Genomic DNA, 24,143 nt, shown 5'->3' on the forward strand with positions numbered 1-24,143 from the left:
TGTTATCATGTGCATTTTACGGATAAATAAACATGGCTGCAGGGGTTAAATAACTTCCCTAAGATCACACAATCAGTATATGGCAAAGCTAAAAATCAAGCTTGGCCGGGCACGGTGGCTCATGCCTGTAATCTCAGCACTTTGGGAAGCTGAGATGGGTAGATCACGTGAGGTCAGGAGTTCAAGACCAGCCTGACCAACATAGTGAAACCCCATCTCTACTAAAAATACAAAAATTAGCCAGGCGTGGTGGTGCATGCCTATAATCCCAGCTACTAGGGAGGCTGAGGCAGAAGAATCACTTGAACCAGGGAGGCAGAGGTTGCAGTGAGCCGAGATTGCACCACTACACTCCAGCCTGGGCAACAAGAGGGAAACTCCATCTCAAAATAAATAAATAAATAATAATAAATAAATAATAAATAAAAATCAAGCTCCAGTCCTTCTGAATTTAAAGAGGAGGATTTTGAAGCTCTGTGTCTCTAATTCAGCAATCTCTGCCCTAATGTAAACCTCATTCTTTCTTCAGTCTCCTTACTGGTTCCTCTGCCCGCTGCCTTCACTTTTTTTAGTGGCTTTTCTACATTTATAATGTTTTGTTTTTGTTTCTGTTTTTGTTTTGAGCCAGAGTCTCACTCTGTCACCAGGCTGGAGTGCAGCGGCACAATCTCGGCTCACTGTAACCTCCGCCTCCCAGGTTCAAGGGATTCCCCTGCCTCAGTCTCCCGAGTAGCTGGGACTACAGGCACGTGCCACTATGCCCAGCTACTATTTTGTATTTTAGTAGAGATGGGGTTTCACTATATTGGCCAGGACAGTCTCCATCTCCTGATGTCATGATCCGCCCACCTCAGCCTCCCAAAGTGCTGGGATTACAGGCATGAGCCACCTCGCCCGGCCCATTTGTTATGTTTTTTAAAGTCGAGTTTATATGGGTATAATATACAAAAGTAAAATTCACTCCTTTTAAGTATAGTTTGACAAGTTTTGACAAATGCATATGGCTGTGTAACTACCATGATGATCAAGATATAGAACTTTTCTATCACCCCAAAAAGTGCTTCATGATCCTTTTACAGTCAATCCCCTTCCCTGGTTCCTGACTGTGGTAATCACTCATCTTATTTTCTTTCCCTAGTTTTTCCTTTCAGATAATGAAATGTAAATGAATCATACAATACAGAACCTTTGGTGTCTGGTTACTTTCCCTTAGGAGGGAGCTTTTGATTTTGCCCATATTGTTATGAGTGTCCATAGTCGAGTCCTTTTTATTGCTGAGTAGTATTCCTTTGCAGGCATGCATCACCATTTGTTTAACCATCCATCACATGAAGGACATTTGAGTTATTTCCAGTTTGGGGCTACTATGAATAAAGCTACTAGAAACATTCACATACAAGTCTTCATGTAAATATGTTTCTTTCTTTCGGGTAAATAAATACATAGGAATGGGGCATAGGTTGTATAGAAAATGTATGTGTATGCTTAACTTTATAAGAATCTGTCAAACTGTTTTCCAAGTGGCTATATAATTTTGCATACCAACCAGCAATGAAAGAGAGTTCTAGTTGCTCTACATCCTTACCAGTATTGAGAGCCTTTTTAATTTTAGCCAGGTTAACATATATATAGTAGTATCTCCTTATGATTCCTATTTGCATTTCCCTAATGACTAATCATGTGGAGCATCTATTTCATGTGCTTATTTGCTATCCATTTGTCTTTTTTTTTTTGAGACAGAGTCTCGCTCTGTCACCCAGGCTGGAATGCAGGGGCACGATCTCGGCTCACTGCAAGCTCCACCTCCCAGGTTCACGCCATTCTCCTGCCTCAGCCTCCCCGTAGCTGGGATTACAAGCGCCTGCCACCACACCCGGCTAATTTTTTGTATTTTTAGTAGAGACGGGGTTTCACCGTGTTAGCCAGGATGGTCTCGATCTCCTGACCTCGTGATCCGCCCGCCTCGGCCTCCCAAAGTGCTGGGATTACAGGCGTGAGCCACCATGCCCAGCCCTTCTTTTGGATGTTTTATAGCTTGGGCTGTTATATTTATTTTAGGTCTATGATCTATTTTGAGTTAAGCTGCATATGGTGCAAGGTAAAGGCCAAGACTTATTCCCTTGCCTATGGATGTCTAACACTGATACTGACCCAATAGTCCCACAGATAGTTTTTTGGATAAACACAGAAATTGACGCTTCTTACCTTAAAGCTTGAACCTCACATTTATTTTATCTGAGTTCCTTCCTCAGGAAATGACCTTCAAGCCTATTATAAAAGGTATCAAAGTACTGAAACTCACCAAATCCCACATCCAGGCAATGAAATGCCAGACCCCTCATTCATCATGATGGCTTCCTTGCTCCTCCCTAGCTCCTGTTTCCTTATACATTGTTATATTTCTTCCCTGCTATATAAACCCCTAGTTTTAGTTGGTCAGGGAGATGAATTTGAGACTGAGCTCCCATCTCCTTGGCTGCACCCAATTAAAGCCTTCTTCCTTGGCAATACTGGTCATCTCAGTGATTGGCTTTCTGTTTGGTGAGCAGTAGGACCCAGACAGAACCCCGGTCTTTCGGTAATGACACCATTTATTGGAAAGACTATCTTTTCCCCATGAAATTATGTTGGTACCTTTACCAAAATCAATTGACCATATATGTGTGGGTCTATTTCAGTTCTCGTTATTCTGTTCAATTGATCTATACATGTTATCTTTATGTCAATAAGATATTATCTAGAATACTGTAACTTTATCATAAGTCTTGAATCGAGTTAGTAAAACTTCAAAAACATTTTGGCTGTATAAGGTCCTTTGCATTTGACATAAATGATAAGATCAGCTTGTTAATTTTGACAAAAAGCTTGCTGGCATTTGGATTGAGATTACACTGAATATATTAATTTGGAGAGATTGACACTTAACAATTGAGTTTTCTAATCCATGAACACGATTTAAGTCTTCTTTAATTTCAGTTATGTTTTGTAGTTTTCTATCTACAAGTCTTGCTTTTTTGTTAAATTTATCCCTAAGTATTTCATTTTTATGATATTGTAAATTATTTTTAATATTCTATTGTTTCTATTGACCATGTAACCTGTAACTTTATAATCTCACTTATTCTACTAGCTTTATGTGTAGATTATTGGGATTTTATATGCAAATGATCATGCAATCCATGACTAAAAAGAGTATTATTTCTTCCTTTTGAATCTATATGCATTTTGTATAATTTTCTTGCCTTAGTACACTGGGCAGAACCCCTAGTACAATATTGAGTAGAAGTGTTAAGAACTGACATAATTGCCTTGCCCTCATTCTTAGGGGTAAAACATTCATTCTTTCACCAATAAGTGTAAAGTTACCTGTAGGTTATTCACAGATGTCCCTTATCAAAATAAGTAGATCTATTCCTCATTTCCTGAGAACGATTTTTTTGTTTTATCATGATTCAACATAAAATTTTGTAAAATGTCTTTTCTCCATCTATTGATGCATAGAGTTAATATTTTATATTCTGTTAGTATGATGAATTTTTCAAATATCTAAATTCAAACATCTAAAGAAACTTGCATTCCTCAGATGAACCTCACTTGGTCCTTTTACATGTTGGATTTGTTTGTTTGTTTGTTTGTTTGTTTGTTTTGAGATGGAGTCTCGCCCTGTTGCCCAGGCTGGAGTGCAATGGCATGATCTCAGCTCACTGCAACCTCCGCCTCCCGGGTTCAAGTGATTCTCCTGCCTCAGCCTCCCGAGTAGCTGGGATTACAGGTGCATGCCACCGCGCCCAACTAGTTTTTTGTATCTTCAGTAGAGACGGGGTTTCACCATGTTGGCCAGGCTGGTCTACAACTCCTGACCTCGTGGTCCGCCTGCCTCGGCCTCCCAAAGCGTTGGGATTACAGGCATGAGCCACAGCACCTGGCCTGGATTTTATTTTTTAACATTTTATTAGGGATCTTTGCATCTGTGTTCATGAGGAATATTAATCTGTAGGTTTTTTGCCCTATAATGTTTTTGCCTTATTTGGGTATCAGGGTAATGTTGTCCCATATTTCAGAAAAATTTGTGAAGCATAGATGGTATTTTTTCTTAACTGTTTGGTAAAATTCACCATTGAAGTTTCCTGGGTCAGGATTTTCTTCATAGAAAAGTTTTTAACTATGAATTCAATTTATTTAATAGAAGACTGTTCAGGCTATCTATTTCTTCTTGAGTGAGCTTTGGCAGTTTGTGTCTTTCAAGAAATTTGTCAATTTTATCTAAAGTTTCAAAATTATTGGCAAAAAAATTTACTACAATATTCCCTATTATCGTTTTAATATCTGTAAGAATCTGTAGTGATAGCCCTTTCTCATTCCTAATATTGGTCATTTGTGTCTTTTTTGTTGTTCATCAGTCTGGAGAGAAGTTTATTGATTTTGTTGATCTTTTCAAAGATTTAGATTTTTGGTTTATTGTTTTATTCATTTTCTCTATTTTTCCTGTCATTGATTTCTGCCTTTAGTTTTATTACCTCCTTCCTTCTGCAAGCTTTAGTTTTAATTTGCTTTGTTTTTCAGGTTTCTTAAGGTGAAACTTGGATTAATAATTTGAAAACTTTCTTCTTTTCCAACATGAGCTTTTACTACCATAAATTTCTCTGGAAACGCTGTTTTAGCTGTGTCCCACAAATTTGACATGTGTTGTCAGTTTCCTTTAAATCATAGTGTTTTCTAATATTCTTTGTGATTTCTCCTTTACTCATGGGTTATTTAGAAGTGTGTTGATTAATATTCAAATATTTAGAATTCTTTCCAGATATATTTCTGTTACTACTTTCTTGTTTAATTCAATGTGGTCAGAAAACTTACTTTATATGAATTTCTGCACACCATGTTTTTCTCCTCAAAAATACCCTTTAAATAAAGAGTATCTTCATACATTTCTATGGTATAATCTCCAGAATATAGTGTGACTAAAGCAAGGTAGAAATATATCTTATATATGTTTCTAAATGGAAGAATAAACTACACAATTATAAACAAAATTATTACCCTACAGGAGCAACTGAAAAACCAGGTAGAGGTGAGTGATAGAAACTAGACTCCTCTGAATACACCTTGTTTTGTACACTTTATTTTGGAACCATGATTATAAAACAAAGTTGAGTAAAAGTAAGAAAAAAAAAGGCAAACTCTAGAAATAAAAAACAATATGATACCAAAATCATACAGACTAGCAAAATGGTTTTTCCACAATGCTTTGCATATGCTTATAAAAGCAAACAGATGCTTCATTTGGACCTTCTCAAGAGAAGTATTGTGGCTTAACTTGGCAGAGTTGTGTTTGTTCAAGATGCAGAGAATAGAGAGGGAGCTATAAACCCTCAATCTTCAAAAGGACATTTTGTAATGATAAATGCCTGTTTGCATTATTTAAATTTTAGAAATTTAAGTAAAATGTTTAAATTGATATTTTTTGTAAAGAAAGTAAAGTGTCGGGATAATCTAATCAAGTGCAATGTAAAATTTAAAGACAACATGCATTCATTGTTTCCATGTGTTATCATTGTATGGTAAAATAAAGTAGTCAAGAACACAAGAGCAGGAACAAGACCATCTGGATTAGAATCCCGGCTCTGCCAGGACATATCTGTATGACCTTAGGAAAGTTACTCAGCCTATGATGGCTCTTTTTCATTTTATCTCTCTCATTTCACCTGCAAAATTTTTTCACTTTCTTTCTCCAAGTAACATTCTGCTCCCTCCACTGTAAAGCATACTAGTCTAACCTCCTCCCACCTCCTTAGCTTTACCATGATCTGCTGAGCAAGTCCCGGTTAGTAAGATGGCGAAGACAGACTTACCCTCAGAAGAGGAGACCCTATGCATATGTTACCTTTTCTTTCCACATCTCATTAAGTTAATCTCCCAGAATCACATACACATACATAGCAGGGAAGGAGGGAGTATTTCTTTCCAACTCCAAAGCTCATATTTTTGTTTCTTCCAACTTTTAAGATCAGGGGTACATGTGCAGGATGTGCAGGTTTGTTACATAGGTAAACATGTGCCACGGTGATCACCTGCACAGATCATCCCATCACCTAGGTATTATGCGAAGCATCCATTAGTTATTCTTCCTGATTAGCCCCAGTGTGTGTTGTTCCCCCCACCCCATGTGTCCATGTATTCTCATCATTCAGCTCCCACTTATAAGTGAGAACATGTAGTATTTGGTTTTCTGTTCCTGTGTTAGTTTGCTGAGGATAATGGCTTCCAGCTCCATCCATGTCCCTGCAAAGGACATGATCTCATTCCTCTTTATGGCTGCATAGTATTCCATGGTGTATATGTACCACATTTTCTTTATCCAGTCTATCACTGATGGGAATTTAGGTTGATTCCATGTCTTTGCTCTTGTGAATAGTGCTACAATGAACATACACATGCATGTATCTTTATAATGGAATGATTTATATTTATTTGAGTACATACTCAGTAATGAGATTGCTGGGTCAATTGCTGGGTATTTCTGCCTTTAGGTCTTTGAGGAATCACCACACTGTCTTCCACAATGGTTGAACTATTTTACACTCCCACTAACAGTGTAAAAAGCGTTCTTTTTTCTCCACAACCTTACCAGCATCTGTTGTGGGTTTTGTTTTTGGTTTTGTTTTTTACTTTTTAATGAGAGCCATTCTGACTGGTGTGAGATGGTATCTCACACCAGTGAGAATTTTGATTTGATTTTTTGGTTTTGATTTACATTTCTCTAACAATCAGTGATGTTGGGCTTTTTTTCATACGTTTGTTGGCTGCATGTATGTCTTCTTTTGAGAAATGTCTGTTCATGTCCTTTGCTCACTTTTTAATTGAGCTGTTTGTTTGTTTCTTGTAAATTTGTTTAAGTACCTTGTATATGTTGGATGTTAGACCTTTGTCAGATGGATAGATTTCAAAAATGTTCTCCCATTCCAAAGGTTATCTGTTGACTCTGATGATAGTTTCTTTTGCTATGCAGAAACTCTTTAGTTTAATTAGATCCCATTTGTCAAGTTTTGCTTTTGTTACAATTGCTTTTAGCATCCTCATCATGAAATCTTTGCTTGCGCCTATGTGCTGAATGGTATTACCTAGATTTTTTTCCAGGGTTTTTAGTTTTGGGATTTTACATTTAAGTCTTTAATCCATCTTGAGTGGATTTTTGTAAATGGTGTAAGGAAGGGGTCCAGTTTCAATTTTCTGCATATGGCTAGCCAGTTCTCCCAGCACCATTTATTAAATAGGGATTCCTTTCCCCATTGCTTGTTTTGGTCAGGTTTGCTGGAGATCAGATGATTGTAGGTGTGCAGTTTTATTTCTGGGTTCTCAATTCTGTTCCATTGGTCTATGTATCTATTCTTATACCAATACCATTCTGTTTTGGTTACTGTAGTCTTTAGCATAGTTTGGAGTCAGGTAGCATGATGCCTCCAGCTTCGTTCTTTTTGCTTAGGATTGTCTTGGCTATTCAGGCTCTTTTTTGGTTCCATGTGAATTTTAAAACAGTTTTTTTCTAATTCTGTGAAGAATGTCAATGGTAGTTTAATGGGGATAGCAATGAATCTATAAATTGCTTTGGACAGTATGGCCATTTTCATGATACTGATTCTTCTTATCCATGAGCATGGAATTTTTTCCATTTGTTTGTGTCCTCCCTGATTTCTTTGAGCCGTGGTTTATAGCTCTCCTTGAAGAGGTCCTTCACTTCCCTTGTTAGCTGTATTCCTAGGAATTTTATTCTTTTTGTGGCAATTGTGAATGGGAGTTCATTCATGATTTGCCTCTCTGCTTTCCTGTTGTTGGCATATAGGAATGCTAGTGATTTTTGCACATAGATTTTGTATCCTGAGAGTTTGCTGAAGTTGCGTATCAGCTTAAGAAGGTTTTGGGCTGAGACAAAGGGGTTTTCTAAATACACAATCTTGTCATCTGCAAACAGAGATAGTTTGACTTCCGCTCTTCCTATTTGAATATGTTTTATTTCTTTCTCTTGCCTGAATGCCTTATCCAGAACTTCCAATACTATATTGAATAGGAGTGGTGAGAAAGGGCATCCTTATGTCAACTTTCAAGGGGAATGCATCCAGTTTTTGCCCATTCAGCATGACATTGGCTGTGGTTTTGTCATATATGGCTCTTATTATTTTGAGGTATGTTCCTTCAATACCTAGTTTATTAAGAGTTTTTAACATGAGGAGATGTTGAATTTTATCAAAGGCCTTTTCTGCATCTATTGAGATAATCATGTGGTTTTTGCCTTTAGTTCTGTTTATGTGATGAATCGCAGTTATTGATTTGCATATGTTGAATCAACCTTGCATTCCAGGGATGAAGCCTACTTGATTGTGGTGGATAAACCTTTTTACATGCTGCTGGATTCGGTTTGCCAGTATTTTATTGAGGATTTTTGCATCGATGTTCATCAAGGATATTGCCCTGAAGTATTCTTTTTGTGTTATATCTCTGCCAGGTTTTGGTATCAGGATGATGCTGGTCTCATAGAATGAGCCAAGGAGGAATCCTTCCTTTTTAATTTTTTGGAATAGTTTCAGTAGAAATGGTGCCAGCTCTTCTTTGTACCTCTGGGAGAATTCTCAGCTGTGAATCTGTCTGGTCCTAGGCTTTTCTTGGTTGGTAGGCTATTTATTACTGCCTCAATTTCAGAACTTGTTATTGGACTATTCGGGGATTCAATTTCTTCCTGGTTGAGTCTTGAGCGGGTGTATGTGTCCAGGAATTGATCCATTTCTTCTAGACTGTCTAGTTTACATGCATAAAGGTGTTTATGGTATTCTCTGACAATTGTATTTCTGTGGAATAAGTGGTGATATCCCCCTTATCATTTCTGATTATGTGTATTTGAATCTTATCTCTTTTCTTCTTTATTAGTCTAGCTAGTGGCCTATTAATTTTTTCAAAAAACCAGATCCTGGATTTGTTAATTTTTGAAGGGATTTTTGTGTCTCTATCTCCTTCAGTTCAGCTTTGATCTTGGTTATTTCTTGTCTTCTGCTAGCTTTGGGGTTCGTTTGCTCTTGTTTCTCTAGTCCTTTTAGTTGTAATGTTAGGTTGTTAACTTGAGATCTTTCTAGCTTTTTAATATAGGCATTTAGTACTATAAATTTGCCTCTTAACACTGCTTTAGCTGCATCCCAGAGATTCTGGTATGTTCTATCTTTATTCTCACTAGTTTCAAAGAACTTCTTGATTTCTGTCTTGATTTCATCATTTACCCAAGAGTCATTCAGGAGCAGGTTGTTCAGTTTCCATGTAGTTGTGTACTGTTGAGTGAATTTCTTAATATTGAGTTCTAATCTGATGGTGCTATGGTCTGACAGACTATTTGTTATGATTGCAGTTCTTTTGCATTTGCTGAGGAGTGTTTTACTTCCAATTATATGATCAATTTTAGAGTAAGTGCCATGTGACAATGAGAATAATGTATATTCTGTTGTTTGGGGACAAAGCCCACATTTTTTTGCAAACTCCATCAAGATAAAAGGCAAGATTATTAAAAGCAGAGCTGTCTTGAGCTGTAGTGTTAGAGAAGAGATCCATGGTTATGAAAGCTTAGTGTGTCCACAAGGATAGGGAACAGGGAATTTTTTCTAGTAGTGGAATTGTTCTGTATCCTGTTTGTGGGGATGGTTTGTAGGGATGAACTTATACATGTATTAAAATTCATAGAAATCTCACCCCCCATGAAAAGTCCATTTTGTGGTATAATTTTTTAAAAAACAGCTGCTTCCACAGAAAAATTTTCTACTCTCCAATGTGGATGACATTGAAATTGACCCAAAAACTTAAAAGTAAAAATCTAGGCTATCTTTCCTTCTCTAGAACTGTATTTGGTCATCCCTAGGCACATGCTCTGTTCTTTGTGACAGCCAGGCCCACTGCTCCGAATCCCTGCACTAGGCAGCTCCTCCCATTCTAGAACCCTAATCTATTTATCAAAACTCACTTCCTCAACTTGAGGTTCTGCTCTCAGTTAATTGTGACAGTAGGCAGGGTTCAATAAACCCATCCTCACCATGTAAAGCTGTTAATAACCAAGAATCATTGAATGAGACAGAAATATCTGTTAGGAATAGGCAGATCATGGAGAATTGGAGGCAGGGAAGCTTTCACAACATCATTCACCTCGCTCCTTGTAGGTCCTGGCAATTCTGGCCTCAACATACACATAAGCCATCTCAGAGAGCTGTCATTCCTTTTCTTAAAAGTCTTCAGAAGAGTGAAGGAGGCTGTGCATGTATGGGAGCAAGGGCTCAATTTTGCTGTGAACTTAAAACTGCTTCAAAAAATAAAGTCTTTTTTTTTTAAGTCTTCACAGACTTCTCAGTATATATGCTGCATGGTAATTCTTTAGCATAGACTGGGCAAAGCTGACTATATTATTCAGTAGAGTAATAATAAAGTAACAACAGCAGGCTGGGTGCGGTGGCTCATGCCTGTAATCCCAGCACTTTGGGAGGCTGAGGTGGGCGGATCACAAGGTCAGGAGTTCGAGACAGCCTGGCCAATATGGTGAAACCCCATCTCTACTAAAAATACAAAAATTAGCCAGGCACAGTGGCAGGCGCCTGTAGTCCCAGCTACTTGGGCAGTTGAGGCAGGAGAATCGCTTGAACCTGGGAGGAGGAGGTTGCAATGAGCCAAGATCATGCCACTGCACTCCAGCCTGGGTGACAGAGCAAGACTCTATCTCAAAATAAATAAATAAATAAATAAAGTAAAATAACAATAGCTAGCATGTTTTGAACATTTATTATATGACAGGCACTGCTCTAAGTACTTCATATGTGTTATTGCATTTAATTTTCTAGCAATCTTAAGTGGTAGATACTGTTATCATCTCAATTTTGCAGGTGAGGAAACACAGGCAAAAGCAGTGAAAGCAACTTGCTATGGTAGACACAAAGAAGTGCCACCCAGACCCCTGGTCAGACCTGGCCTTGTTGCCCGGCTGTGGGGAGGTGACCAATGCAGTGGGCCTTCTGCTGCCAGCTGTTCAGGTCAGCCCTAGATACAGAGCCCCTCATTAATGCCTTCCTGGGCCGCACCACAGCACACTTCGGAGCCAGGCCAGTGTGTAAAGGTCTGGCCGTTTCAGTCCAGTGCAGGAGCACTGACTGTCTGGAGCTCCTGCAGGGCCGGCACAGCTGCGTCGGGCCTGCATCTCATTTCCACCCCTTTCTCTGCCCAGTCCTGCTTCCGCCATTGGCCTGTCCTGTGTTGATCCTTAACAAACACCCTGCACCCCAAACTCTGTCTCAGCACTGGCTTTGGGAGGACCCAACCTATAGCACTTGCCAAGGGCCACAGAGCAGATAAGTCATGACGCTACAATTCAAACTCTGATGGTTTTATGCTCTTAAACACTATTGATATGCTGCCTCCACATATAAAAACAAATCAAGAATTCTCCTATAGCAATGGTTAAAACTATTACTAGGAGTGTCTGAAATGTTTTCTTTAATTTTTAATAACAGCTTTATTGAGATATAATTCACATACCACAAAATCCATCCTTTTAAAGTATACATACAATTCAGTGTTCTTAGCACATTGGCAAAGTCGTGCAACCATGACTGCTATCGTATTCCAGAACATTTCATCACCTCAAAAAGAAACCCTGTCCCCATTAGCAGTCACTCCCCATTTGTCTTTAATTTTGGTCCACCTAAACGATAATTCATGTAGTTAATCTGTTCTTGCCAGCTGTGAAATTTATCCACTGTGATGTAAGATACAAACTCTCCCAATTTCACTTCCTTTTAAAGTATTAAATCCATAAACATGTTCAAATTCTTGTTCCGTAATCTCACTCTTGGGAATTTATTCTAAGAAAAAAATGACAAAAGATGGGAGGAAAACGAAATGGTTTGTTGCAGCATAGTTTAAAAACTAAGAAACTGGAAACAAATTGCTGTCCATCGTGGGTGATTGTTTAAACTGTGGCACATTAACAACATGGAATATTGTGCATCTATCAAAGACTAAATAGCAAAAAGAAAAATGTTTGGTATAACATTAAGCATAAAAGCAGAAAATAAAATTGCATTTACAACTATGTAAATTATGTATGTATGGATACGGGTCAAAAGGAAATGGAGAAAAATGAAAACAGTTGCTGCAAGAGGATGTTGGAACTGTGAATTATTTTCATTCTTCTGAGTTCCTTTATTATTGTCAAAATGTGGTCTTTACAATAAACGAGAATTGGAGGGAAAACATGCATATATCTACTCTTGCCAGGAAAAATTCTCACTCATAAAGGGAGGTGGTATGACAGAAAATTATTGTTAAGGGCAAGGACTTTGGAGTCACCTGGACTTGGATTTCAATTCTGGCTCTGATGCTTCTGAGATGTGACAATAGGCGGTAGCCTAATTCTGTAAGCCTAACTTTCCACAAATGTTAACAGGGGCTGATACAGTCATACATGACCCCATGTGGCTGTTGTGAAGAGAAGTGAGATGGCGGAGCCCAGCCCTCCTTTTTTTTTTTTTTTTTGAGACAGGGTCACCCAGCTGGAGTGCTGTGGTGAATCCTGGCTCACTGCAGCCTCGACCTCCTGACTTCCTGGCCTCAGAGAGCACCACTTATTAAATGGTAGTTACCGCTATTTTTGTTGCATAGGTAATGGTGATTAGAGTGATGGTGGTGGTACCGACAAGGGGACAGGGAATGGAAGCTTTTATGAGAATACCATTAACACTGAAAAAAAAATAGAATGACAGTATAATTTTCTACTGAATACACAGGCGGAGGACTTTCTATCATCTCTACCAATTGATCAATTCAGACCAAGTAAGCATTGCTTCAAAGGAGAGTTGGGTTGGGGGTGCATCACTCCTTAGCTGGAGATACAGAGAAATCTACACCTACAAGATCCTCAAGGTGTCCTTGTTGAAAACTTCATCCAAGGAACTCAACTACTGCAGGATTTGTGTGACTCATCTTATGAACGAATACAAAGGCCTATTAACTATTCTATGGTTGTAGTCATTGATATATTAACAAAGAGTCTGTGTGGGATACTAAGAAAACCCTGTTCATGTCTTTGTCTTTCCTGCTGGTCTGGATGAGCTGTCCTCTCCCCCAAGGCCCTTCCTGCCTTTGCACACAGGACACCATCCCTGCTGGTCGTGCCCACACAAAGACTCAGGAAGCTCCTCTTACTCTTGCATCAATTTGTGCTCACCCCTCCCCAGCATAAAGATGTGCTGTCGTGTCTCCCACCTTAATAAAAAACAAAAATTCTTATGTGATTCCACATCTCTTTCTAGATACAGACCATCTCTCCTTTCCCCTTTACAGAAAAACTCCTTGAAAGAGAATAGCAGGATGCTGAAAAGTACTGAAGCTGGGTGAAGGGAATACGTATATTATTCTTGCTACATTTTTTAATTTAGAAAGACTATTGAGCTGTAATTGACAAACAATAAACTGTATATACAATTGGCCCTCCATATCCATGGGTTCTGTATCCATGGATTCAACCAATTCAGATCAATAGTATTATTTGGAAAAAAAATGGATGGTTGCCTCTATACTGATCATGTGCAGATTTTTTTCCCTTGTCGTTATTCCCAAAACAATACAGTATAGTAATGTAGCATTTACACTGTATTTGGTACTATAAGTAATTGATACGGTTTGGCTGTGTCCCCACCCACCCAAATCTCATCTTGAATTGTAGCTCCCATAATTCCCGCATATTGTGGGAGGGACCTGGTGGGAGATAATTGAATCATGGGGGCAGCTTCCCCCATGCTGTTCTTGTGGTAGTGAATAAGTCTCACGAGATCTGATGATTTTATAAGGGGTTTCTTCTTTCGCTTGATTCTGATTCTCTCTTTCCCGCCACCATGTAAGACGTGCCTTTCACCTTCCACCATGATTGTGAGGCCTCCACAGCCACGTGGAACTGTGAGTCCGTTCTTTTTCTTTATAAATTACCCAGTCTCGGGTATGTCTTTATCAGTAGCATGAAAACGGACTAATACAGTAATCTTGAGATGATTTAAAGTATATGGGAGGATGTGTGTAGGTTATATGCAAATGGAATTTGGTATCTATGAGGGTCCTGAAATCAGTACCCCTTGGGTACTGAGGGATGACAGTATTTTGTATGTACAATGTAATAAGTATTGGCACATGAATATGCTTGTAAAACCATCATCACATTCAAAATAATGAACATATCTATCACCCTTGGAAACTTTCTAGGGCCCCTTTGAAATCCCTCCCTCTTGCCCCTCCTTCCCAGACCACCTTTCTGTTGTTATACGTGCATTTGCATTTTGTAGAATTTTTATAAGTGAAAATCATACAATATGTACGTTTTTATTTGCCTTGCTTGTCTCACACAGCATAATAATTTTGAGATTCATCCATGTTGCAGCATGCCCCAATAGTTCCCTCCCTGTTATTGCTGAGTACTATTTAAATATACCACAGTTTGTTTATCCATTCACCTGCTGATAGACATTTGGGTTATTTCCAGCTTGGGTCTATTACAAGTAAAGCTTCCACGAACATTCAAATACACGTCTTTGTAGAGACATATGCTTTCATTTGTCCAGGCTAAATATGAGAATGGAATAGCCAGATCAGATGACAGGTGTACATTTAAATTTTTAAGAAACTGCAAAACTGTTTTGCAGAGTATTTGCACTATTTTATATTCCCACCAGCAGTGTATAAGAGTTCCAGATCCTCCACATCCAAACAACACTTGGCATATAGTCAGATTTTTTTTATTTTTATCATTCCAGTAGGTGTGGTTTCTCGTTGTGGTTTTAATTTGCATTTCCCTGAGAAATTACTTAATGGGTACAGTACACATTATTTGGGGATGGATATTGTAAAAGCTTTTACTTCACTGCTATGTAATGAATGCATATAACAAAATTGCACTTGTGCCTGTAAATTTATACACATAAAAAATTTTGCATTTCTCTACTGACTAATGAAGTTGAGCATCTTTTCATGTGCTTATTTGCCATCCACAGGCTTTCTTTGAACAAGTGTCATTCAAATCTTTTGCTCATTTTTTAATTGAGTTGTTTGCTTTCTTATTGTTGGCTTTTGAGAGTTTTTTTTAATATCGTAGATACCAATCCTTTAACAGATATGATTTTCAAATATTATCTCCCAGTCTCTTTATTCTCTTGAGAGCGTCTCTTTGAGATATATATATATACAATAGAATATTATTTAGTCCCAAAATACTGTTTATGGCAAAATAGATTAATCTGAAGGACATTATGCTAAGTGAAATTAACAAGCACAGAAAGACAAATATTGAATAATCTTACTTATATGTGGATCTAATAAGTTAAATTCATAGACATAGAGAATAGAATGATGGTTACCAGAGGTTGAGGTGGTAGGGTGGTGAGGATGCAGGGAATGAGGAGCTGTTGATCAAAGGGCACAAGTTTCAGACAGACAAGGGGAATAGACTTTGAGATCTATTGCACAGCAAAGTAACCAGAGTCATAATAATGTGTTATATATTTCAGAATAACACGGTAAATTTCAAATGTCTCACCCTAAAAAATGACAGTAAGCAAGGTGATGGACATGTTTAATTAGCTTGATTTAATCATGTCATATTGTATACCTATATCAAGGCATCACATTGTACCCAATAAATGTATAAAATTAAGATCTGTCCATCAAAAATAATATTAGTAATAAAATTTTAACAAAAAAATTAAAAGCAGAATTTTTAATTTGGGTGAGTCCAATTTATCAATATTCTTTTTATGCCTAGTGCTTTTGATGTCCTATTGAAGAAATTTTTACCAGAGAAATTAAAGAGCTAAATGAATGGAGAAATACACCTTATTCATGGGCATGCACGTATATGACTCAATATTGTTGATATGTCAATTAAATCTATTGATCTACAGATTTAAGAGAATCCCAATTACAATTTTAGCAAAGTTTTTAATATAAATTGAAAAGCTAATTCTAAAATTCACAGGGAAATTAAAGGACTTGGAACAGCCCAAACAACTTTTAAAATGGAGAATGAAGTTGAAGGGCTAACACTACCTGATTTGAAGGTTTATTATAAAGGTACAGTAATCAGGACAGTGTTATCTTGGCATAGAGATAGACAAATAGGCTAATGAAACAGAATAGAGAGAACAGAATTATTTCCACAAACGTGGATGATTAATTTTTGACAAAGGTAAAGGAAATTCTGTGGAAAAACAATAGTCTTTTCAGCCAATGATACTGAAACAATTAGATATCCATTTGCTGAAAGAAAAAAAAGAACTTCAATCTATACCTGTATCTATGAGCGCCATGGCTCATGCCTGTAATCCCAGCACTCTGGGAGGTCGAAGCAGGCAGATCACCTGAGCTCAGGAGTTTGAGACCAGCCTGGGCAACATGGTGAAACCCCATCTCTACTGAAAATACAAAAATTAGCCAAGCGTGGTGTCGCACGCCTGTAGTCCCAGCTACTTGGGGGGCCGAGGCAGAAGAATCCCTGGTACCCAGGAGGCGGAGTTTGTAGTGAGCCGAGATCGCGCCACTGCACTCCAGCCTGGGCAAGAGTGAGACCATGCCTCAAAAAAAAGAAAAACAAAAAGTCCGGGTGCGGTGGCTCACGCCTTTAATCCCAGCACTTTGGGAGGCCGAGGCGGGCGGATCACGAGGTCAGGAGATCGAGACCATCCTGGCTAACGCGGTGAAACCCCGTCTCTACTAAAAAGACAAAAAATTAGCCGGGCGTGGTGGCGGGCGCCTGTAGTCCCAGCTACTCGGGAGGCTGAGGCAGGAGAATGGTGTGAACCCAGGAAGCAGAGCTTGCAGTGAGCCAAGATCGCACCACTGCACTCCAGCCTGGGCGACAAGAGAGAGACTCCATCTCAAAAAAAGAAAAAAAAAATCAGGGCTCCAGATGAGTTGGGAAAAAATGGGGAAACTAAGCAATGTGGGAGGAGGCTAGAGTTGGAGAAAAAGATACCTGTTAAGGATCTGGTGAGGTAAGGTTCTGTCCTCTGGAAGCTGAGATACTGAATTGGGTGAGAACAAGAACTGAGCCAGTGTCCTTGGGAAGTGGCCAGAATCTTGGGAACACAATCTCAATTTTCCTTACAAAGTGACCTCAGCTGACATACCTCAGGAACAAAAAGAGCAATGTTTAAATAGAACCTGAATTATCCCCCTCTCCTATTAAGAACCTGATGAGAATACATACTCATGGCCTCCTCCTCGAAAAAATCACAATTTGATGTGTAGGCCCCCCTGGGGCTGTGCAGTGACTGATCTGAGGCTGTGAAACAATGTTAACAACAGAAGATAAGGCTTCCATCTCTGCCAGATGCATTCATTATCAGAAAGAACGTAGACTCGGACATGCTACCTTCAAAACAAAAAGAGTGAGGGGCAGAGTCATACCCAATTTTATCCTGGGCTATTCCTATTAGGAAAGGATTTATCAAGATATTTTAATGCTTTGGACAGGACATCAATTAGGTACATCTTTAATTTGAAAATAATAAATTTGGGCTGAGCACAGTGGCCCATGTCTGTACTCCCAGCACTTTGGGAGGCCAAGGTGGGAGGATCACTTGAGGCCAGGCCAAGACTAGCCTGGACAACACAGCAAGACTCCACCTCTACAAAAGATAAAAATAAAAAATTAGCTAGGCATGGTGGCACACACCTGTGGGTCCCAGCTACTTGGGAGGCTGAAACAGAAGGATTACTTAAGCCCAGAGGTCAAGGCTGAAGTGAGCCATGATTGCACCACTGCACTCCAGCCTGGGTGACAAAGTGAGACTCTGCCTCAAAAAAAAATAAATAAATAAATAATAAATTGGAAAGTATTGTTTTAATTCTTTATTATAAGCATGCCTAATAAATACACAGAAGAACAAGGACTAATTCAATTTAAATCAGTATTTTTTCCATTCGGGAAACAGAGCACAGAACAGTGGTACTTTCATGATTCCATCTCTAACATTTAGGTAAGAAAATATCTTGTAATCCTGAAGTAAGTTCACAGTGACTGCTGTTCTCCACAAAGTCCATCCATCCTGAATTGAATGACACTCTGAAGAATGTTACTACACATTCCACAGCCCTCTGTGAGGAAATGGCCTTGAGTCAAAAAAGAACTGCTGGAAGAATCTATCATTCTTAAACTATGGCTCTCCCTCCCATTTATTTCTCATAACAACAGAGCAAAACAGAAACCAAGAAACAAGATCATAACTCAGAACACTGCAGCTATTTTTTCACAATCTGCCCACTTCTTAAATAAACATGAAATATTGTAACTAGCTATATTCAGATACTACAGGAAACAGAAAGACCAGAAGAAAAACCTCAAACATCCGGCCTTCATCTTTCCTCTACATTAAATCTACTTTTCTTCCTAACTACAAATGTCTCCTCTCAAGAAGTTAAAACTGGGCATAATGCCATGGAGAATGACCAGGTTCACACTTTTCCAGAATTAGCATTTTTCAAATAAACACACAACCCACATATCAGGAAAATTACCATTTATCAGAGGGGACCAATCCTAAAAGTTCTGTTAGAACACCAGAAATGATATTGATATGCAAGCAACGCGACATATCGAGGGTTCTGTGAGTGTATATTTCTTTGGATCTTTCAGGAAACCTTTCAGCTATACTTATGGTGATAAGGTATATACTATAGTATACAGTATATATATATATAGTATGGTGATAAGGTGTATCCTTTCAGTTTTACTTATGGTGACAGGTTATACTTCTGGTGGAGTTGAGTCAGTGTCTTTGTGGAGCTTTGCTGGAACCTAACATCTCTCTTGTTGTCCAAAGCAACAACCTCAGGAGATAACAAAAGAATCCTGGTGAGCAGAACATCAGCAGTGAAGACTGCACTTTTTGTCTCATGTATCAGTTGAAAATAAATGAATGGCACCTCTGACCTGGAACCAACTAACTCTGCACTTTAAGTGGCAGCTTGGGGCAAACTGAAGGATTTGATGTCAATTACTGTGTTTTATGGGCTATATATGCTGAAAAGATTTTCATTCTGTTTTGAAACAAAATAAAAGGACCTGGCACAAAAGTGACTATGCCCTGACACTCTGTACAAACCAAACTTGTGTATTAACATTGTTTCAGATTTTAACATCCCAACTTCACAGGCTAGACTGAAATCCTCAAAATTTTACTTTTAGTACACTTCAATGATTTCTTATAAATTTCCCCACTTTGATACTGAATAATGATGATGATGATGGTGATGGCAACAGCCACCTCTTAATAAACACTCACTGTGGGCCAGGCCCTATGCTAAGCCCATTAAACGCATCAACTTGTCACCCCTGGTACAACCCTACATGATAAGTATTACTATTTCCAGTTTACAGACGAAGAAACTGAGGTTCAAGGAGATTAGACAACCTGTCCAAAGTTACACAGCTAAGGGGTAAAGGGAACTTAACACCCAAGTCTGTGCTCCTTCTTCACTAAATCTTCGACTTCTTAGATGTCAAACTCTGAAAATTTTCTCTTTTTTCCTATAATCTGCCATCCTTCTACCCTTTTCCTACTTCTCTCCTACTGAGGCTGTTCAGGAATATCTCATGATGAACTCCAGCTCTAAATTCATTTGAAAAAATATTTACTGAGTGCTCACATTAATGCTTCATTCGGTGATTTGCAAAGGTTTCTTAGGAGCCCACTGTGTGCTAGATGCTGTGCTGGGTGCTGACCCACTGTGTGCTAGATGCTGTGCTGGGTGCTGAGGATTCATCGGTTCACAACATTGACAAAAATGCCCCGCCCACGTGGAGCTAACATTCCAGAGAAGGCAAAAAGACAATAAACATAGAGATAAGAAATACAGGGATGGCTCAAAGATAATAAATGCTAAAGGAAAACAGGCTAGGGGAACGGGGAGAGAGAATATTAGGGAAGATGTACACGTGTGTAGGACTGCAATTTTAAATGTTAGGAAAACATAATATTTGAGCAAAGACTTTCTGGGGTATGAGGGTTAGTTTTATGTGTCAACTTGGCTAGGCTATTATTAATTATTATTATTTAATTCAATTATTTAATCAAACACTAATCTAGCTGTTACTGTGAAGGTATTTTGTAGATGCGGTCTGCTTTGAACGGCATTTCTAGCGGCCCTGGCCCTGTATTACACTGGACACTCTACTGATTACCAACTCACTCACTTTTGGGAGACTGTGGGGTTTAGGAACTATGTTGACATACTTTATTTTGAACTGCCTTCACAGAAACTGACAAGCAGGGAGGACCGGTAATATCACCCTTATTTTACAGACAAGAAACTAAGACTCAAAGAGGGAAACTAACCTGTAAGAGATAACAGAATAAATAGCAGAGCTGGGTGTCAGGCCACCATCCTATCCTTCTTGACAATATACTGGAAAGGAATTTGCAATCACTTCTAACTGCTCACCTTCCAGCCACCATTCACTCTTCAACCATTTCAATCGGACACACCCCTAACTCAGATGTTTTGCTTTTTTAGGGGGGTGAGGTGGGGACTGTAGTTTTCCATGAATTACATACATTAAGGGTGTCTGTCAGTCAAGCGGCGCCTTAAGGAGATGTCTCATTCCCCCAGGATACTGTCTTCAGAACAAACACATTAACAAAAACCAGTGAAAAGAACATGATAAGAATCCCGGGCCCAAGGATTACAAAGTACACAGCTCAGAACAATCTCTAAAGGAAGCACGCAGGGTAAAATACCCAACAGCCTCCTCTACGTTCCTCTAAATTTCCCACTGAAATCCCTTAAAGAGAAAACATTCACCACTACAATAATATCCAAGATTGTCAGCCTATCCCACAGTCTGGGAGGGATTCCTACAACTCCAAGGACGATGTGACCAAGGACAAGAGCCAGCAGGAACCACCTGTGCTGGGCCCCCGCAGTGAGGGGCAAACACCTCTCTCCCGGTTCAGAGAAGCAAGGTCTGTGCCCAACAGAAAACTAGACAGCCGTCTCTCTCTGTGGTGCCTGCTGCTTTTTTGTGAAAGAAAAACATAAGCTGTTCCCAATACCTTCCCAAGCAGCCGACAAACGAGGGCCCTTCCGCCTTAAACTTTCCCCATACTGGGCGGAGCCCCAAGCCACAGGAAACGCCCAGCAGGAAGTCGGGCTGCCAGGGCGGTGGCGGGCGCGGTGCATCCTGGGAGTTGTAGTCCGTTCTCGGAGGCGCAGGCGCAGTGGTGAAGGCGGGGAGCTGGGGGCAGCACCGCAGAGGATTGTACTTTTTCCTGAATGACACAGTCCTCCTTCCACATCCTTGGGGAATTGGTTCCAGGACCTGTGCTGATACCAAATCCGGAATGCTCAAGTCCCTGATATAAAATGGCGTAATATTTGCATATCGCCTACGCACATCCTCCGTGTACTTTAAATCTTCTCTGGATTATTTCTAATACCTAATGCAATGTAAATAATTGTTATACTGTGTTGTTTAGGGAATAATGGTAAGGAAAAAAGTCTGTACGTGTTCAGTACAGATGCAATTTATTAAAGGATATTTTCGATTTCTGGTTGATTGAATCCACCGGTGGGGAATACTGTGGATACCGAGGGCCAAATGTATGAGGGTGTCAGAAAGTCAGGGGGTGCCGTTAGGAGACCTCGTTTCACAGAGGGAGGGTGATCTGATGAATGTCGGCCGCACAGGAAGACTTGGCTTGGAAACGGGTGTCGGCCTCTGTCCAGTCTCAGATCTGAAATGGACTGAGATAGCCCCCAAGTGGACAGAGTGGGGTGAAGAATAACCCACACGATCTACAAACGGGACTGTGGAACTGTGACAAAACGTCGTAGAATCAAGGAAGGCGAGCCGACGCAGACTCAGAGAAAGAACAAACCTCAGAGTCATCTACCTTATAAATAGAACTTTTTAAAAATTTTTTGGCTTCTTCAAAAACTATCCCCCCCAAAAAAACAACAACAAAAAGCACCAACGCATATTATATATTAGGACTTGCAGGCAAATGAAAGTATGGCACAGTCTGGACTCATACACATCAAAATGTTAAAATTAATCTTCTTTGGATGAGAGTGTTGCATTTTATAAAACTTATGTGTATTTTCCTCATTGTTTACAAGGACGAAATAATTTTTTGGTTTGAAATAAGTATAAAGAAAAACACATAGAGCAATTTTTAAACACCTTGGTATCTACTACAAAGTTTTATCATATTTACTTCAGATCCTTCCTCTCTTCCTTCCTTCCTTCCTCCCTGTTTCTTTCTAGAAAAGAAAAGAAAACCAAAAAAATTATGGCCGTGCACGATGGCTCATACCTGTAACCCCAGCACTTTGGGAGGCCGTGCCGGGCGGATCACAAGGTCAAGAGTTCAAGACCATCCTGGCCAACATGGTGAAACCCCGTCTCTACTAAAAATACAAAAATTAGCTGGGCGTGGTGGTGCGCACCTGTAGTCCCAGCTACTCGGGAGAATAAGGCGGAAGAATCGCTTGAGCCTGAGAGGCAGAGGTTGCAGTGAGCTGAAATTGTGCCACTGCACACCAGCCTGGGTGACAGAGCGAGACTCTGTCTAAAAAAAAAAAAAATTGAATTTGACTAATGACTAATGAAATGGGTTGTGTGGAAGACCTGGGTGACCAAATAAAATGCGTAACTGTGCAAGTCAAATGCCTGCCACCCAATCTTCATTCTTGTGGAATTTTGAAATTGGCCAGATAGCCAGTCTCAAAAAATCTCCATCCCAAAAAAACACACACACACAAAACAAAAACTTTACAAGTAGTGTCCCTTATGTAGCCCTTTGTCCTCTGCAGGGAAATGCATACATACATAACATAGATTCTGCAGAGTATTTATGTATATGTCTCTGTGTTTTTGTTTTTTGAGACAGGGTCTCACTCTGTCTCTCAGAACTGGAGTGCAGTAGCACTCATGGCTCATTGCAGCCTCAACCTCACCCTGTTAAGGTGATCCTCCCATCTCAGTCTCCCAAATAGCTGGGACTACAGGCACACACCACCATGCCTGGCTAATTTTTTGTAGTTTTGTAGAGATGGGGTTTCACCATGTTGCCCAGGCTGTTCTCCAACTTCTGGGCTCAAGCAATCTGCCTGCCTCAGCTTCCCAAATTGATGGGATTACAGGCATGAGTCACCATGCCCAGCTCAACAAATTTTTTAAATAAAAATCATATCAAGTATCTTATCAGACTACAATGGAGTCAAACTAGAAATCAATAAAAAGAGAAACTTCAGAAACTGTACAGATACATGGAGCTCGAACAGCCTGCTTCGGAACAACCATTAAGAAAAAAATTCAAAAATTTCTTGAAAGAAATGAAAATATAAACAACATACAAAAACCTGTGGGATACAGCAAAAGCAATGCTAAGAGGGAAGTTTATAGCAATAAATGCCTGCATCCAAAAAATAGAAAAGTATGTCAAATATACAACTTCATGATGCACCTCAAGGAACTAGAACAGCAAGAATAAATCACACCCAAAATTAGAAGAAGGAAAGAAATAATACATATCAGAGCAGAACTAGGAGGTTGAAGATTATATGGTATATTTAAAGTCTTGATAAATTTTGACAAGAAGGCCTTTTTTCTTTACATTAAATAGCAGGATCTCACAAGAGAGAAAGCCTGCTACTTAAATAGAACATAGTTAAATTAGTTATTGGGACTGTGCTTTCACCTAATTAATCAGCTCCTTTTAGGGGAGGGGAGGAGTGGATTCTAGTGAGACAACCACCTGGGAATTTAAATCTACAATCAAGGAATATATAGTTGGAGCCAAAAGATGAGGTTCTTAATCAGAGAACTTAGATAAAACCCAGGAAATTCAGAGAAGGGGAAGCTGGAATTTTCTAAAAGTTAGGTATAAACAACCAAATATGGAGTCCAGCATAAAACATCTTTTTTGTGATTTTTATTTCTTCAATTACTTAAGATTTGGCTGTTAGTAGTATTTATATTATTGATACTATATTTATACTATTATTTGGTTATTTGGATTTATTGGAGTATTATATTGATTAAGATAATAATACTACATAATAAATAATATAATAAATAACAAATA

The 24,143-nt window shown here is 39.1% G+C and overlaps 1 long non-coding RNA gene across 1 annotated transcript in view; it reads right to left on the bottom strand.

Annotated features, from left to right (window-relative positions):
* Positions 1-21,500, bottom strand: part of LOC107974132 (uncharacterized) — a 30,953-nt gene extending 9,453 nt beyond the window's left edge. Inside the window, exon 1 of the long non-coding RNA XR_001716679.4 lies at positions 17,261-21,500. This is a non-coding gene — a long non-coding RNA (uncharacterized LOC107974132). The remainder of the gene's footprint in view (positions 1-17,260) is intronic.
* Between the last annotated feature and the right edge of the window lie 2,643 nt (positions 21,501-24,143).

This window comes from Pan troglodytes, chromosome 3 (genome assembly GCF_028858775.2).
Source record: "Pan troglodytes isolate AG18354 chromosome 3, NHGRI_mPanTro3-v2.0_pri, whole genome shotgun sequence".
Classification (NCBI taxonomy): Eukaryota; Metazoa; Chordata; class Mammalia; order Primates; family Hominidae; genus Pan; species Pan troglodytes.